At 39.5% G+C, this 7,507-nt stretch overlaps 1 protein-coding gene and 1 pseudogene across 1 annotated transcript in view; both read left to right on the forward strand.

The window, feature by feature from the left end:
* Positions 1-7,507, forward strand: part of PHF8 (PHD finger protein 8) — a 213,742-nt gene that overhangs the window by 123,912 nt on the left and 82,323 nt on the right. The window lies entirely within an intron of this gene.
* On the forward strand, positions 197-812 carry LOC102871164 (annotated as a pseudogene).

Consider the following 7,507-nt stretch of genomic DNA (forward strand, 5'->3'; position numbering starts at 1 on the left):
TTCAGTGACTGGGGTAATCGGGATGGGTGTATCAGAGGCAGTGCGATTGGCACAGGTTAGGAGCAGGGTTTAGGGCTGTTGTACATAGGGTCGCTATGAGTCACAAACGTCTCGACGGCACATAACAACAACAACAGCAACAACATAGCATTAGGAAAATCTGTCAAGAACCCCTCTACGGTGTTAAGAAGAAATAATGTGTAAAGCAGCTCACCGGAGCCTGGAGCAGCAGTTCCCAGGTGGTGATTGTGGGGAGGCAAGCTTTCCGCCTGGGAAATTGGCACAGCTGGAGCATGCACTGGTGCCGCTGCCCACCAACGTTAGCCTGAGCGCATTCGAGGTGCTCTTTTCTGAGCTGGTGCAGCACTGTCAAAGTCACCAAGTTTTGGTTGCTGAGCTTTAGCCACACCTGACAGTGCTGGGCCACCAGTTGGACGCACACAAACTGGACACACTAGTGGCAAGCGAAATGGTTGCCGTCATGAGACCAAGGTGCTACGTGCACTGCTCTTTGTCAAAGGCATGGTGTAGAAGGCACTCTGGCAAGAAAGCGGACAAGCTAGAGCAGGCTAGTGACAACATGCACAGCTTGAATACCATCGAGTGTGAGCTGCTCAACACCTACATTATCAGTGCCCAGGGAGAACAGTATGCTCAACTGCACCAGCCTCATGACTGGCATCATAAAGGTGGTGCTCACAAACAGTGGCTTCTGTATCAAGGTGATGGTGCACTGGCACAAGGGCATCATGCTCATGATCAAGTCTGAGGAGTCAGTCATCTCCTGAGACTAGGCCCTGGAGGGCCACTGACACTCCAGGAGATAAAGGATGCAGAACTCAGAAAAAAAAAAAGAAGCAACGATGTAAGAAATCTTTGAGAATAATATATGTACTAAGGATCTAATATTTAATCAATAGAACACTTGTGCAATTTGACCAAAAAACCCCCAAAACCAAATAACCCAATCAAAAACTGGCAAAGGAAGGAAGGCAGGTCAAAATGCAAAGTCGTACTAGATTCTAACAAGTGAAAACTAACACAAACTGATATCTCAGAACTCTAGGAAGTAGCTGAAGTGTTAGACAGTTGAAATGAGTCCAGAAGCAGGGGAAAGGAAAGATAGGGGCAGCACAGAAGCAGATTCTAGTCTCCAGCACCTGAAGAACTTGGCTCATCCTTGCCATTTTGTGATGAGGATGGGAAACACCCCAAATAAAGAACATATGATAAGAACTAAACTAAGGAAGCAGTAATCTGATTTTTAAAGTGGTTCAATTGTGGGAAGGAGCAAAGATAAACCCTGACCAGGCTTCTCTATTTAGGATGAGTGCTGTTGAATATCATGATAATATTTCAGGTGGGAAAGCTCTGAGACCTAAAGAAATAGAATGGTGCTCAACACAGCCTTTAGCTTAGTTGAGGGAAAATGTCTCATATTGGCAACACAGAAAATAATTGACTTCCTGCATACCCAAATAAATTCCATAGTTGAAATTCCTAACTCAGTGCTGAGAAACATAAGGATAACAAATGTCCTTTAGACAAGATTGTTGTTAGGTGCCATCAAGTCAAGTACTACAACTGATTGAGACCCTTTGAACAATAAATCTGAACCTTGCTCTGCCCTGTACAGTCAGGTAAGACTTATCTGATAGAAGACAACTGAGCTAAATCTGTAAGTAATAATTCCTTTTAAATGATAAATACTTAATGAGAAATTTTTTTTCCTTTAAATATCAAAAAGTCCCAAGTTTAAAAATAAAGTAAAATTCCAGAGATAGGCCAATACAATGAAAAAGAGGAAGTTTGTCCTATGGAGATTCGGTTATTGCAAAATAAGAAAACTTTCATGCAATGATGCTAAATAGCCAGGGAAAATAATAAATTAACTGAAAACAAAAGGAGAAACAAAATTAGAAACTCAGTGTTGAAATTTTTTATAAAAATTACTAAAACTGAAGGATAAAGCTGCTAAATTGGAAAATGCAATAGAAATATGTAATAAGAGAGTCAAACAGTATGTGAACTGGAAAGCAGAGTAACTGGATTTATCAAGTCTCCAGAGAAACAAGAGAAAAGTAAACAAAGCTAAATGGAAAGATGACATTCAGTTAAGAAATTGGAAATTAGAACTCCAGTTCCTGCAAATAGTATACCATCAAAGTTCTATATCACATATGTTATTGTTGTTATATACTGTCAAGTTGACTGGAACTCATAGCAACCCTGTGAACAGTAGCTCTGAACCCTGCCCTATCTAGAGCCAGTCTCACTGTCTTTGTCACATCTGCCCCTATTACCCCAGTCACTGTGTCAAACTATCTCATTCTGGATCTTCCTCTTCTTTGTTGACCCTCCACCCTTCCAAGCATGATGTCCTTCTCCCTCTTGGGACATGCCAAAAGTAAATGAGATGGAATTTCAAAATCCTTCCCTCTAAGGACCAACCTGGTTTCACTTTATCCAGGACAGATGTGTCTGTTCTCTCGCCAATCCATGGTATGTTCAATACTCTTCTCTAGCACCACAGCTCAAAGACATCAATTCTTCTTTTGTCATTCATAATCATTATCCAGCTCTCTGATACTTAGCAAGTAGTTGAGAGTCTATGGCCTGGATCAGGTACACCTTAGTTTCCAGACTGATATTATTGTTCTTCAGCAATAGGGACCCTTAAAGCAGAGGTCCCTTAAAGCAGACTTTCCCAATGTACCTCATCTTTTGATTTTCTTACTGTTGTTACCAAAAGTGTAGATTGTGGGTCCAAGCAAGCTGAAATTCTTAAAAATCTCCATCTCTTCTCCATCTATCATGATGCTTCCAATTGGCCTAGTGGTGAAAATTTCTGTTTTCTTGATGCTGAGCTGCAATCCATATTGAAGACTGGAGTTTTTAACCTTCTACAGAAGATGCTTCAAGTCCACTTCAGCTTCAGCAAGCAAGATTGTGTCATCTGTGTAACATAATATGTTGATGAGTCTTCTCCAATCTTGATGCCACATTGTACAAGAATATTCAGGGACACTTGTCAACAGACATCAGAGAGTGACTAGCAAATCAGGAATACATTTGTTATTGTATGTCTTGTGTTGTTCATATGCTAAATGTTAGAATTACAAATTGTATATTTTTAGTAACCACAAAAAATATACAGAAAAGGAAAAAAATTAAACTCATCATAAGAAAGAAAACACAAATAGAGGAATGAAAACAAAAAAGCAAAGAAGAGACATCACTAGTTTTGAGACAAGAACAAACACATGTATAATTGGTACTTACCTCAAAGAAGACTACTTCATAGGGTTTCCCTTTGGCTCTGGTGACAAAAGCTTGAGGGTCTATAAAATAGACCTGTGTCTCCAGCCATTTAAGAATCACCTCACTACAGCATACCCCTGACTCACCTTTCCTGGAATTGCTTGGAGGGGATGAGGCTGGCTCAGAGGTTGTTTTCTCCCATTTTCTTGACCTGCCATCACATGGGGTTTTCCTGACCTCCAAGACCTGCCTGCACTCGAAAGGCACGCCTGCCTCTTGGCACAGAATGGCCTGGTTCTCACAAGTGAGGTAGATACATTGTTTACAGTAATAACCTTCAATGTACATGATAATGGCTTCTCATGAGAAAACCAAGAAGAGCCAAATGGATTTTTAAAAGATCATCATTTTGCTGTCTATGTGAAAGAAAACAGTGTATACATATGAACATGAATAAATTGAAAATAAAAAGAAAGAAAAATATTCCATGCAACCAGGGAACAACAACAACAACAACAAAAAACAAAATCACAGGATTGCTTCACGGATATAAAAGAAATTAGACTAGGTCTAAATCTATTATAACACATAAAGGAAGACATTACATAATAATAAAGAGATCATTCCACCATGAAGACATAAGTTTATATGCACATAATATCAGAGCTTCATTAGTTAACACTGGAGAAATGTAACAGTTCACTGACCTCAACTGTAGTTTTGTTCCTGCATCACACTCACTGCAGACTCCCCCACAGGCCAGACAAGATTGCCGACATCTTTTCTCCAAGTTAGAACCAGCACTTGCTTCACCTGACCAACAATAGACAACAACCATCACACCAACCCAACCTCACAAGGGCACCCCATTGTCTATCACACAACTAGCAGAGGAAAGAACATCAAAATACTACAATTTGATATCCCCACAATGTCCCAGATATAGCAGGCAACCTTAAACTACATAAAACAAGATGTCATTTAAAAAAAGTGATTAAAACAGAGTCAGTAGATCTTCCAGAGCAAGAAAGGTTAATAAGATTCTGAGAAGCCATTCATAGCAATTATGATCAAGTATTTTCACAGGATGGAGGAAAATAAGAAGAACTGAAGGACTTTAGTTCTAGAAGCAAAACTAGAAGAGTTTTAAGAATCAATGTAAGATAAAACCAATTAAATGTTAAAAGCCAGCTTGTGAGGAGAGCTCTGGTGGCCTAGTGCCAAGGAGCTGCAACTACAATCCCAGAGGCGCATGGTTTTAATCCATCAGATGCTCTGCCAGGGAAGGAGGGACAATCTCCTGTACCAGTCAGATGTGATTTGACGGTACACTCACACAAAAATAATTTTTAAAAAAAATTTTTTTTAAAAAAGCCAACTTGTATCAACTATTAGCATGATGGAAAGATAAAAAGTAGAATTGTAGTTTTTCGGGTGGTGCCTCTGCACTCGGTTGAGGGTTGAGTTCAGTTGCTGATACTTGGATACTTCAGGAGTGAACTACACTGAATGAATTTGGCTTGAATATTTTTGGTTCTGTGGTGAACTCAAGTTGCTGGTAAACTTCAGAGCTGCTGCTTGGAAGACATTCATTTTCAAGTAAAGCTATATAGAAGAATTTTTTGGATAGTGAACTAGTAGGACTGAAAAACCAGTTGTCTACTGCAAGCACCAGGAAAGCCAGCTACAGACGATAATTCTAGAATTCTGAAATTGGGGAACTAAGAAGAACCTCACATAATGGCAAAGAAGGAGCTGTCAGGTTCAAACATGAAAAAAACTCAACATACTCTGAATGAAGCAGACCAGCAGTTCACCCCTCTGATTATCCCAGAGTCAGGAATCCAGAAGTTATCTGACAGTGTGGAGTATTTCCAACAATATGTAGCTTGGAAATTACAAAAGCTGAAGGATAGTTTAGAAACCACAAATAAAACACAGTAAGCAAACTTATTACTATCGTGTGGAAAGAGTACAACCAGCACACACCAAGAAGAGCCTTCTACAATGCCGAGGGAGCTGCAGTCAAGTTCAAACATAATGAAAGGACAAAACAAGCAGACCAGATTGCCCATCCAGTAACTCTCTGACAGGAAGCCAAAAGAAATATACTGATACGGAGTTAAGTGAAATGAAACATGAGAATGAAAACCACATACCAAAACCTATTATATGGTAAAACCAGTCTTCAACACCATCTATAGAAATAAACATTGTAAAAAAGGATAAGAACCACTGAACTGAAGACCATTAGGGAAAAATAGAAATTTAGGAGCCCTGATCTACAGCATAGGGAGTTTTGGTGGCTTAAGTGCTAAGGAGTTGTGTTGCCAAATTTGGCTCTCGGTTCTTAAACACCAATTGCTTCATAGGAGAAATATAGGCAGTCTCCTTCTGTGTGATTTTTCTGCCTCTGAAAAGCCCCTGAACGGCCAGTTGTTTGTTCCAACTCAACAGGATCCCCAACAGCCTACAGTATGGATAAGCTCTCACACAGCCATAATGTGCAACCAACAGAAGATAAAACGGTTGAACCTTCTAGAAATGAAATCCTTATATACATAAAATATCTCCATAAAGGGTGGGGGATCCTACACACTGGGAAATATTTTGTGAACTTCATAGAAAGTTGCCATACTTCAAAGGATTGATTCAACTGGCTTTTAGGAAATACTACACTACTTGAAAGAGTCTACAGGACATAGTGAAGCAAGTCACAAATGAACTAAGTGCTGTTGTACGGAGAAACACTACAGAAAAGTTTAGATAGAGGAAATATGGTGGAGGTTTTTCACCCAGAATGGTGTGGGGAAATACATAATGAACACTGTTGGATTAAGGGTAGGAAAGGGTACACACAAGTATAGAAGACTGACAAGGGAAGGTGACTATGTAGGTCAGGGAGGTGTAAGGGAAGCCAGTTTTTATATTGTATCCTTACATAGTGTGCTTTTTTTTATTAAATTTTATTCGTTTTAATGAACATGTACAGAGATTTTAGGTTTTCATTCATTCATTGTTGCACTGTTTTCTCCACCCTCATCCCCAGTTCGTTCTTCTTCCCCCCCCCCATGTCTGTTTTAATTGTCCAATTGCCACAGTGCTTGTCAAAGCCAGTTTTGATTAATCTCCTTTGTCAGTGTGTCCCTTGCCATTCCCTATCACTCCTCCCTGAGAGAGACTTCACCCTGATTCATAAGGAAAAGGGGATGGCGTATTCTCATAGTGTGCCTTTTGAACCAAATGGTTTTCAACTGAATAGTGGCAACAGGTAATTTTTGTTGTATGTAAATTAAACCTCAATAAATAGTACCATAAAAAAAGTAGAATTGTAAAAATGGAACACAGAATTGGCAAAAGAGAAGACAAAGCCCTCAACACTAATCTGCTAGAAGAAAAAGCAGACACAAGAAGGAAGGAAAATGAAGGAAGAAATGCTCTACTAAAGAAGAAAAGTAGGAGGTGTGCTCTCAAAGACTACTATATAGCTGTAGTCATCAAAACAGCATGATATTGGGCAGGCAGAGAGGTAGTGACCAAGCACCCCAGCTTTGTGAAGGCTCTGCATGCTGAGGCCCACAGGTACCCAGCAGGAGCCCTCTCTGCCACCAAGGAGCCCAAGAGGATATTAACAACGCTGTCAGCTAAGCCACCTGCAGAAGTAAAAAGGCAGCAGAAAAGAAGTTTTCTGACCAAAAAAAAAGGGGGGGGTTACCAAAAGGGAAAAGGGGAGCAAAGGTAAAACAGTCTGAAGTGGCTAACCAAGAACCCAAAAAAGATTTACCTGCAGAAAATGGAGAAACTAAAAAGGAAGAGAGCCTAGCCTCTGATGAAGCAGGAGACAAAGAAGCCAAGTCTGAGTAATATTTGTCTACCATGTCTTATCAGTGGTGTCTCCTTTCTTGTACAATCGAGAGGAGTATTTTTATCAACTATTTTGTAAATTTAAGTTTTATAATGGCTTTAGAAACATTTTTAAGAAGGAAATTTCACTTCATCCGATTTTTAAAGGTAAATGCTTTTTTTTTTTAAGAAGTGAGATCATTTGCTGGTTGTTTATTTTTAGGTACAACCAGAAAATGTGGGATGTTAAAATTATGGGAGGCTTTGGTGAAAGGCGACAGTTGTTTTTTTTTTTGTTTTTTGTTGTTTTTTTTTAATTTAGGTTGTTTATTTTTCATTTCAATGAACATCTACAGAGATTTTGGAATTCCATTCATTCATTGTTGCACCCTTCTCCCCGCAC

The sequence above is a fragment of the Elephantulus edwardii genome, unplaced genomic scaffold, assembly GCF_000299155.1.
Source record: "Elephantulus edwardii isolate Elephantulus edwardi_28Jun2011 unplaced genomic scaffold, EleEdw1.0 scaffold00239, whole genome shotgun sequence".
Classification (NCBI taxonomy): domain Eukaryota; kingdom Metazoa; phylum Chordata; class Mammalia; order Macroscelidea; family Macroscelididae; genus Elephantulus; species Elephantulus edwardii.